Here is an 11,864-nt window from a genome sequence, read left to right on the forward strand (position 1 = left end):
GTTTCTTGGGAGTCTGATTGGTACAGCATTAAATAAATAAATTAATTTAGGGAGTATTGTCATCTTGATTATATTCGCTTGGCCTACCCAAGAGCACTTAATGTCTTTCCAATTATTTAAATCTGACTTTATTTTTGTGGCAAGTGTTTTGTAGTTTTGCTCATATAATTCCTGACTTTCCTTTGGTAGATATATTCCCAAATATTTTATATTATCGACCGTTATTTTGAATGGAATGTCTCTTTGTATCTCTTGCTGTTGGATTGTGTTGGTAATGTATAAAAATGCTGAGGATTTATGTGGATTTATTTTGTATCCTGCAACTTTGCTAAAATTCTGAATTATTTCTAATAGCTTTTTAGCAGAGTCTTTGGGATTCTCTAAGTATACCATCATGTCATCTGCAAAGAGTGATAGTTTGATTTCCTCATTTCCTGCTCTAATTCCTTGAATCTCTTTCTCGGCTCTTATTGCCGAGGCTAGTGTTTCTAGTACTATATTGAATAGTAATGGTAATAGTGGGCAAATTTGTTTCACTCCTGATCTTACAGGGAAAGGTTTTAGTTTATTGCCATTACATATGATGTTTACTGATGGTTTTAAATATATGCTCTTATTATTTTAAGAAATAGTCCATTTATTCCTATACTCTCAAGCGTTTTTAGTAGGAATGGATGTTGGATTTTATCAAATGCTTTTTCTGCATCTATTGAGATGATCACATGGTTTTTATTAATTTGATTATTAATATGGTCAATTATACTAATAGTTTCCCTCCCACTTTTCTATAAGGTGAGAGAAGTTTCTAGGTGAAATCAAATATATCAAATATTCTTTTTTTGAGCCAACTCTGATGAGAGTAAGATTCACACAATATTTGTAACCCTTCTTTCTTTCCCTCAATTATGTTTTCTTGAACATTTCTTCCTGAGATGTAATTTCCCTCATTTTACCTCCACTTTCCTCCTTTTTTCTGTTACAATCCCCTTTCCACCTCTAGTTTTTTTTAATACAGTAAAATCAGATTATACATCTATTCTCTATGATACCCATAACTGAGATAATTCTCAAGAATTTTTTTCTTTTTACCTTTTTATTCTTCTCTTGAGTTCTATATTTGGAGGTCAAATTTTTTGTTTAGCTCTGGTCTTTTCATCAAAAATAAATGGAATTCATCAGTTGAATGACCATCTTCTACCCTGAAAGAAAATGCTCAGCTTAGTTGGGTAGTTTATTCCTGGCTGGATCCCAGGCCCTTCGATCCTTTAAAGTGGAAGCTGCTAGGTCCTGAGTGATCCTTATTGTGGCTTCTCAGTATTTGAATTGTTTCTTTCTAGCTCCTTGTATTATTTTTAACTTGGATTGATAGTTCTGAAATTTGGCCACGATATTCCTTGGGGTTTAATTTTGATTTATCTTTCAGGAGGTATTCAATGAATTCTTTCAGTGGTCATTTCTATGACATCCAGGCAGTTCTCTTTGATAATTTCTTGAAAAATTGTGTCTAGGCTCTTTTTTTTTTTCCATCATGGATTTAAAGGAATTTAATAATCCTTAGATTGTAACTCCTAGATCTATTTTCCAAGTTGATTGTTTTCCCAATTAGGTATTTTACATTTTTTCTATTTTTTTTTCTTTTTTTTGGTTTTCCTTGACTGATTTTTATTGTCTCATTGAGTCACTCATTTCCATTTGCTCAGTTCTGAATTTTAGTAAATTATTTTCTTCATTTACTTTTTTTACTTCTTTTTGTAACTGTCCAATTGAATTTTTAAATGAGTTGTTTTGTTCTATGTAATTTTTTTTCCATTTCACATATTTTGTTTTTTAAGGAGTTTTTTCTTTTTTTTCCATTTCACAAATTCTGTTTTTTAAGTGGTTATTCTTTTTCTGTTTTACAAATTCTATTTTTCTGGGAGTTGTTTTATTTTTCCATTTTATCAAATCTACCTTTTAATGAGTTATATGCCTTTTCCAAATCCTCTTGCAAAGTTTCCATTTCCTTTCCCCATTTTTCTTCTAGCTCTCTTTTAAGATCCTTATTTCTTCTAGGAGAGCCTTGTGTGATAGGGACTAGGTTATATCACCTTTTGGGGCTTTGTCTGGAGACAATCTGCTTTTAGTCCTCTCAGGGTTTGATATCTATTCTTCTCTTTCACCACAGAAGCTGTCTATCATCAGAATCTTCTTTACTTTTTCACTCATTTAAAAAAACAAAGTTAATTATCTGCTTTTAGGGCAGGGGAGGTTTTCAAGCTTCCTCTAAGCTGCATAGGCTGTGCTGGGTCAGTGCTGACTCACTCATGCTGCTGGATGGGCGTGGCCAGGTCCTGTGATATTCTGGCATTTTGATATTCATTATTTACCTTTGTGTTTATGTTGGATGTTTTATAAGTTCTCTGCTGATCTACTGGTTTGCAAATTCCTCCCCATAGATTCTCCCCCATGTGGAGTCTGCACCACCTGTGGAGTCCACACTGCCCCAGGACTCTGTGCTGTTTGGGCTGGTGTTTGTACTCAGCCCCTTGTGCTTCACTGCCTCCCTCCCATTTCTGATTGAAACATGCTTGTTCTGGTCTGTTTCCTCCCCATAGATTCTCCACCACATGGAATCCACACTCCCCCAGGACTCTGTGCTGTTTTTGTTGGCGTTTGTACTCAGCTGCTTGGCTGGCTGCCTCCCTCCTGTTTCCAATTGAAACATATCTTTTCTGGTGATCTTCAAAATTATCTTCTGAGGTTCTGCTGATCCAGAGCTAATTCAGAGGCTGGATTTGCTTAATTAGTCTGAGGGTTGTAGGAGAAGGTCAAGGTGAAACGTTTGTCATCTCTGCCATCTTGGCTCCACCCCTGGAAGTCTCTGTCACCTTTTTTTTTAAATCCATATGCATATAATTTCAAGAGAAATAAAGAAAAGTTATCAACAAGTTTAAGTGGACCATCTATGAGGATTTATGGGAGAACATGAATAAGAATTGTCCAGAATATGGAAAGATTACAAATCTATATTACTAGAAGAAATACCCACATGATTAGACTACAGATCTATTGAAGTATAGAAGTAAAAGTAATGTCATCCATTATGTTAAATGTTTAGGAATTTTTCAGATAACTGAACTTTCCCTTTTTTCAAGATATAAAATGTTACCTTATTTTTATCTAGTTCTTTCTAAAATATGATGCATCAGGCAGAGACAGGATGGTGGATTAGGGGCAGTAACCTAGATGAACTCTCCCAACATTCTCTTCCAAACAATTTAAAAATAATACCTCAGATCAAATTTTGAAGGAACAGAGCCAACAAAAGTTCAGGGTGAGAAATTTTTCCACCTTTAAAAAACTTAAGAGGTCAGCAGGAGAAATCTGTAGCACTGAGATGAAGACTTATACAGAGCTCACACATAGATCATGGTAAGAATGGCTGTTGCAGAAGTTCCACAAGCTCTTAACCCTGAGTTGCTTAAAGGGGTTAGGTAACTGATCACAAAGCGATTACAGGGAACTTTTTGCTGTCACTAGGTACAATTGATGCTTTATTGCCTACAAGCAATTCTGGGTCACAGTTCCAGGTCAGAAAGGAGAACTTGTGGTCAATTATAAGGGAACAGGCACCCTCGGTAAAGTTCTGCGGCAGAAAGGAGCATTACCACTTCTGGCTGCAGAAAAGCAGAGACCCTCCTCAGATAAAGATCTGGAGAGCAATAATCACATCTCTCTCAGAATCACACAAACATGAAAGTATCAAAAACTTACAGAACCCCAGAACTATATTTGAAAATAGTAGCATGAAAAAATCTGATGTTTGGGATAGTATCTCCCCAGCTCTGGATAAACAGAGTCCAAGATTAACATAAAATTCAAAGTGAAGAATTAAGCTGGAAAATGAGCAAATAAAAAACAAAAAAAAAAATTGACTATTTAAAAAAAAAAAAAACTTGTCAGGGAAAAAAATAGGACAAACTCAGAGGAATACAAGGTAAGAACAGTTCTCCAAAAAAAACTTAAATAAAAAACACTAATTGCACCCAAACCCAATAAGAATTGCTGAGATAGGTATGGTAAAGAGAAAATTGGGAAAAGAAGTGAATGATGCAAGAAAATTATTTAAAAAAAGAATTAAAAGCTTGATAAAAGAGATACAAAAATTACTGAAGAAAATAACACCTAAAAAAAAGCCAGAATTGGCCTAATGATAAAAAAGGCACAAAAATATACTGAAGAAAATAAATCCTTTAAAAAGCAGAATTGAACAAATGGGGAAAGAAATATATAAAGTCTCACTGAAGAAAATTATTTTCTAAAAATTAGAATTGTGCAAGTGGACACTAATGATGAAACCTCAAGAAAAAATAAAAGTCAAAAGAAGAAAAAATAGAAGAAAATGTGAAATACAAGCAAAACAACTGTAAAAAGAGAAATAGGATGGAAGAAAATACATAGTGAGTAAATATATTATGTGAGTGTGAATGGCATGAGTTCCTCCATAAAATAGGAGCAAATAGCAAAATAAATGAAAATCAGAATCAACAATATGTTATATGCAAGAGACACACTTGAAACATAAAGACCTCTATGGAGTTAAAATTGGTTGGAGCAGAATATATTCTGCTTCAGATGAAGTAAAAATGGCAGGAGTAGCAATTGTGATTTCAGAAAAAGCAAAAGCAAAACATAGATCTAAGAAGAAAAAATCATGGAAACTACATTTTACTAAAAAGATATCATATATAAAAAAGGAATATTAAAAGATTATAAGAAATTTATCTAATAAAGATCTCATTTCTTAAATAAATATCAACTATAGAAATGAGTCAAGTTTATAAAATAAAAGCCATTTCTCAAATTCCTCAAAATTATATATAACACATAATAATATAATTATATAGTATATGATAATATAAATATATAATAATTATATAATATATAATAATTATATTTTACAACATATTATAATATATAATATAATAATTATATATGATATAAACATGCATTTTTCAGAAGAAATCAAAGCTATCAAATGTTATAAATCACTATCAATTACAGAAATGCAAATTAAATCAATTCTAAGATACCACTTCACACCCATCAGAAATTACAAAGGCTGAAGGGGATGAAGTAAAAATAAGTATACTAAAGAACTTCTGGTAGAATAGTGAACTAGTCCTATCATCTTGTGGAGAACAATTTTGAACTATATCCAAAGGACTATAAAATTATGCATACCCTTTGATCTCCCTCCCAGGCAATTAGGAGCACATTGGATAGAGTGCCAAACATGCAATCAAAGAAAACCTAGATTCAATCTAGCCTCAGACTATCTATGCAACTTTGGGCAAGTCATTTAACCTCCTTTACCTCAGTTTCCTAATCTGTAAAATGAGCCAGAAAAGGAAGTGGCAAACTATTCCAGTATGTTTGCCAGGAAAACCAGACATGATTGAAATGATTCAACAACAAACAACTCTTAGACTCATCAGTACCACTACTAGTCTGTATCCCAAAGAGATTTTAAAAAGAAAGAAAGAAAGAAAGAAAGAAAGAAAGAAAGAAAGAAAGAAAGAAAGAAAGAAAGAAAGAAAGAAAGAAAGAAAGAAAGAAAGAAAGAAAGAAAGAAAGAAAGAAAGAAAGAAAGAAAGAAAGAAAGAAAGAAAGAAAGAAAGAAAGAAAGAAAGAAAGAAAGAAAGAAAGAAAGAAAGAAAGAAAGAAAGAAAGAAAGAAAGAAAGAAAGAAAGAAAGAAAGAAAGAAAGAAAGAAAGAAAGAAAGAAAGAAAGAAAGAAAGAAAGAAAGAAAGAAAGAAAGAAAGAAAGAAAGAAAAAAGCATATACACAAAAATATTTATAGCAGCCCTTTTTGTGGTAGCAAAGAATTGGAAATTGAAGGTATATTGTGGCATATGATTGTAATGGATTACTATTGTGGTATAAGAAATGATGAGGAAGTCATTTTTTAAAAATAGAGCAAGATCTATATGAACTGATGCAAAGTGAAATGAGAATAAATTTTTTCCCTTTTGAACTGATTTTTTTTGTACTTCATGATGAATGTGGAAATATGTTTAGAAGCATTGCACATGTTTAAACTATATTGGATTAATTGCTGTTCAGGGGAGGAGGGAGGAAGGAAGAGAGGGAGAAAAATTTGGAACCCCAAGGTTTTACAAGGGAGAATGCATATATTTTGAAAAATAAAAAGATATTATAATAAAAAAATTAAAAAGTAAAATGAGAATAATCAAGAAATCATTGTGTATAGTAATACCAATGTTGCAATAATTATCAACTATGAAAGACTTGGCCATCTAGTCAATACAATTATCCAAAACAATTTCAATGGACTTATGACAAAAAAAAATGCTACCCACTTCCAGAGGAAGATAAATTGTCCCAGGTGGCAACATCCTGGGTGGTGAGATAGACAAATAGTTGGATTGTTCTCTTGTTGAATCCAAGAGCCAAAGGGGCTCAAGGTTTACATAAGGTTTTCATACAAAAGGTCTCTCAAGACAACTCCCAGATGATACAAAAAGGATCAATGAGGGTGGACCAATAGCTAAAGGGTGAATTCTAAAATTAACTAATGATGAGGAAGGTATAAATCATTGTTTCTTCAGCAAACTTGCTGGACAGTTTCAGAAACCATTGCTAACCAGAATTGGAAACAGTTTAAAGTTTATATATTCTAGAATTGCATAACATGACACAGTCCTAAGAAAAGAATGCCATTTTGGCTATTCAGATACCAAATCTTCCCAATAACAAAGATTCTATTGTATTAGCCCTGATAGATCCTATACCCTCAGCTATAATAGTAATGGTTAGTATATATGAAGTTTGTTTTTTTTTTTTTTCATAAGTGAATTCTAAAGCTTTTTTACTCCTTTTTCCTGAAGCAGTGCTGCTCAAAAACACCTTTTATGGTTCCTTCAAAAGTCCTAATTTATGTGTTAGAAGAACATAATGAAAGAGGAGTATAATAAATTATATTCTACAGTGCATAGAGTGGTTAAAAGGCTCTTAGAGAATGGTAGTGGTAAGTTGGATAATAACCACTGGTCTGAAAGAATTTTGCATACAAATTTTGAGTATGTGGTTGTAGATTCCATTTGTCTGAGATGCTAGTTACTTGATGAAGATTAAAGTTGCTCCAGGGTATCATAGTAGAAAGTCTTTAATAATTTCCTGATGTGGTTATAATTTACATATTTTGAAAACTTGTGAAAAAAGCCTATTTGTTCTGCTTTTACTAAGACAAAAATAGACTAGTAATAGTAGTGTTGTAACATAATGAAGGAGATAAGGCCAGAAGTTAATTATGCTCTCACAAAATTTTCTTACCCAGACTTACTCTAAAATAGAGGTATTTTAGAAATATGCAAATGTACTTTTTTCAGTTTTTCTAAGCAAGCTTTCTACATGGCTATATTAAATGCTATGTGTATACTTGACTCTATTAAGTTCCTAATATATTTGAAAGTGTACTCTCCTGGATTTTTTTCTGTATATCTTTAAAAAAATTAAAAAAAAAAAGATTCATTGTTAAAGGCTTCAATCATGAAAATACATTGGTAAAATGGCTTAAGTGGCCACATTCCCATAAGAAGATAGCTATCTGACAATTAGTTTTCTGCTGTAATCAATAGACCTAGGTATAGAAATTTAAAAAGAACAGAAGAAAATTTTAATTGAGCATCATTTCTAGAAAAAGGGCCACCTCTAAATTCAGTTACATAATGCATTTGAAGGAATTTATTTTCCTAGAACGTATGAGATAAACCCAATATATCTGAATCATGCCTAAAAAATTGACAAATATGCTCATTTTCAGCTATAATTTGAGAATATTCTCAAATGTTACTATAAATGTATTGTAATGGTACAATTTAGAGAAAATGTTTAATGAAAGTAATGAAATTTATATCTGAAAGGACAATTACACAGTTATCCCTTCCCACTGAGACTTTGTCCATGGAGGTCTGATTGACATATCACATCTGAAATTTTGTATTTGTATACATTTACCTATTTCTATGTATACTATACATATACACATTTGTATACACACAATTTGTATTTTTTCCTGACTTTTTCAATGAGTAGGGGAAGAGAGAGGATTCAGAATTGAAAATAAAATTTAATTTTAAAAGATATGCAAATTTACCAATGGCTACATCTGAAAATATATATTTTATTTTTAGTTCATCACCTCTGTGCATAAACTCTATTGTCATAATTGATCATTGTGTTAATCACCATTCTTAAATTCTCCACAATTGTTTTTCTTTAAAAGGTTGTAGGCAATATATAATTCTGTACATTTTTTCCTCTTGATTCTACTTATTTGACTCCACATTAGTTCATAGAAGTTTTTCCAGGTTTCTTTGGAATCATTCCTTTCATGATCTTTTACAGTATAATAGTATTACATTACATTCATATCCCATAATTTATTTAGACATGTCCCACTTTGTTTCTATTTCTTTATTATAATAAAAAGTGCAACTGTTGATATTTATATGTTTTTCTTTGATCTCCAATGGTAGAGTACCTTTGGGCAAAAGACCATGCACAGCTGAATTTTTGTATATAATATACCTCTGCATATTTTTAATTTATCTGGAGCATAATAAATTCTATGCTAATCTTTTTATTTAATTCTACATTTCTTATAAATCTGTTTCAGGCATTTTTCTTATATATTATTTGGTTCATTTTAAAATCCATCTTATATCTTCTTCAGTCTTATGGGTAGGTCAATGCCATTTTCTTTTTGGGGGTTCTGCTTATAGAAGTTGTAGTTATTCTCTGAGTTTTCTGATAGTGTGAGCCTTGATGCATAACATTTCTTTGGAGTTTTTAGTGTCTTTTTCTGCTTGCTCATATCTTGACTTGAGAGTGGTCAGGCTCTTTTGGTCCTGCCTTTGATTCCCTGAAGTCTTGTGGCTGGCTTCCATTTCAGAGTGCTACCTGACTGCTGTGTCCCCAATCAGAGCTCTGTGACTAGCTGTACTAAGTATTCTTCTGTTCTTCCTGTGGCTGTACATGATCAGGGTGCATTTTCTCTTAGTACTTCCTTAGTATGGTCACTATTGCTTCTATTGGAACTTTCCTTAGGATTTCCCCTATTAAGCTAGTTTCCTGTTCCTTGCTCAAGGTTTCAACTTTGAAGAGTCATCTCTCTGTATATGCAGCACATGGCAGTGATACCTTATCACCTGGTTTGCTACTAAAAGCTATGGAATCTTCCCCAGTTGATAAATGATCAAAAGATTTGAATTATGCCCAAAGAGCATAAAAATCAAGCTTGTCCTTTGATCTAACAATACCATTAATAGGAATGAATCTCAAAAAAGTTTTGTTTTGTTTTAAGAAAAAGGACCTCTATGCACATAAATATTTATAGCAGTTCTCTTCTCAGAGGGGGAAAAAAAAAAAAGGAAACTGAGGGGATGCCCTTCAATTGGGGAATGACTGATTAAATTGTGATATGTGATTATTCTATAGGAAATGATAAGCAAGATGTTTTCAAGAAAACCTGGAAAAGTCCTCATGAACTCAAGCAAAGCTAAAGGTAATGTGTACAAACTAATAGCAATGTTTCTGGGATGATGAGCTATGGATGACTTTGCTATTCTCAGCAATAGAATGATCCAAGACTACTCAAGTACTCTGAAGGAATTGGGAAAAATAAAATATTAAATAAGATGTTTAATATTATTGTTAATATTATTAATATTTAAAGATCATTGGTATCTTTGGAGAGCAAATTCAGTCAAACAAGAAATCAAAAGACATATTGGGAAAGGTCTTAGAGGAGAGAGAGGGGGAGAAGTGGAAACCTCCCGAAATAAACGACTTTTAAAAAGCTTAAGCACAAAAGTGAGGAGAGATATAGGACAGCAGGGATTAATCTATTAGATAAAGTCCTGAAAAACTTTGGACAGAGGTTCACATTATACAGGAGACAGCAATAAAAACCATTCCAAAGAAAAGGAAGAATGAAAAAATCAAAATGGCTACTTAATGAGACTTTAGTTGAAGAAAGATTGAAAGCACAAAGGTCAAAGGAGAAAGTTCTACCCAACCAAGTATAGAATTCCAGAAAATAGATTTTCTTAAATGAGCAATGCAAAGAAATAAAAGAAAATAATAGAATGGGAAAGACAAGAGATCACTTCAAGACAATTAGAGATATCAAAGAAGCAGAGAAAACAGAAAGCAAACTACCAACATTTGCTGAATTATGAAGAAACCAAGGGAGTTCAGAACATCTACTTCTGCTTCATTGATTACACTAAAGCTTCTGTGTGAACCACAATCAAGAGATGACAGTACCAGATCATCTTATTTCTCTCTTCATGAATCTGTATGTGAGCCAAGAAGCAACAATTAAAATCAAACACAGAACATTTCCTTAGTTTAAGATTGGAGGATGGGGGGGAGGAAAAGTACAAGGCTATATTTTGTCACCGTGTTTAACTTATAAGCAAAAATGCATATATAATATATCGTGCAAAATGCTAAGCCGATGTTATCAAAAGCTGGAATTAAGGTTGCCAGGAAAAACATTAACAATCTGATATGTAAGTGATACCACTCTAATGATAGAAACTGATGAGCAATTAATTTTTTAATGAAGATGAAAGAAGAGTATAAAAAATGGCTTTAAGTTTAACATTAAAAAAAATAAGATATTGACACTGCTCCCACCCCTTCCTAGCAAACAGGGAGAAAAAATGGAAGTACTATCAGACTATGTTCTCAGGTTCAAAGATACTCACTGCAGATTGGATTTGCAGCTATAAAGAATCCTAAGCTCTGCAGAATTGGTGCTTTCCAATTATGGAGAAGACTTGAGAGTCTCTTGAACAACAAGAAGATTCAATCAGTCAACACTTAAAAGAAATTCAAGCTTTTCACTGGAAAATCAAATACTGAAGCTGATGTTTAAATACTTTAGTCCACAATAAAGAAGGGTCTTATTGGAAAATAGGCTAAAAGGAAAAGGGGGTAGCAGAGGATGAAATGGATAGGATAGTATCGTGGAAATAATGAACATAAACTTGGACAAATTTTTGAAATATACTCAGGGATAGAAGGGCCTGGTATGCCATAATTCATGGGGTCAAGAAAAGTCAATAACTGAAAAAATTAATGGTAGAATCTATCATGAATTTTTAAAGGGGGGGAGGGGAAGAGGAAGACTCCAGCAACAGAAAAGGAATCAGTAATTAAGGAAAGATTAAATAAAGGGGAGGGGGTGATTATAGTGGAGGCAATCTGCTGGTAAAAAGAGAAAGGAATGGAAGCAAGGGTACATAAAGAAGTTAATTATGGGAAGTGCCATCTCCTCATCAGAGACCAGATTAAAGCATTTAACAATATTTCAAAGGCTCACGATCCATCAATTGACATTTTAATCATTTTAAATCCACAAGGTCAAGAAATTCATCCTATTTATATAAAAAGATATTTCGAAGTTGAATTGATATCCACATATAATTGTTTCTAAAATAAATTTGAAGCCATAGAAGAAATTATAGTATTTTAAATTGCATCATAAGCCTGATCCTTCTAAATCCTTCTAAAGGGGAGATGATTTTAAGGAGAAAAGAAATTGTGAGATGAGGGTGAAGAGAAAAATGATTCTAAGTAGTAATCTTTATTTTCTAGATAAATAGAATTCTTTATTTTCTAGGTAAAATATGAGCATTAAGAGCTTCATCTTGAAGTTTGGAATAACCTTTGTGGTTAATAGGATATTTGGTAAAAGGATTATATTGCAGCCTGGTCCACTTAGAATATATAAATTTGTAACGAACCCACTAAGCATTATTGGGTAACATTGTCCCCCAACCAATAGCCAA

The sequence above is a fragment of the Sminthopsis crassicaudata genome, chromosome 5, assembly GCF_048593235.1.
Source record: "Sminthopsis crassicaudata isolate SCR6 chromosome 5, ASM4859323v1, whole genome shotgun sequence".
Classification (NCBI taxonomy): Eukaryota; Metazoa; Chordata; class Mammalia; order Dasyuromorphia; family Dasyuridae; genus Sminthopsis; species Sminthopsis crassicaudata.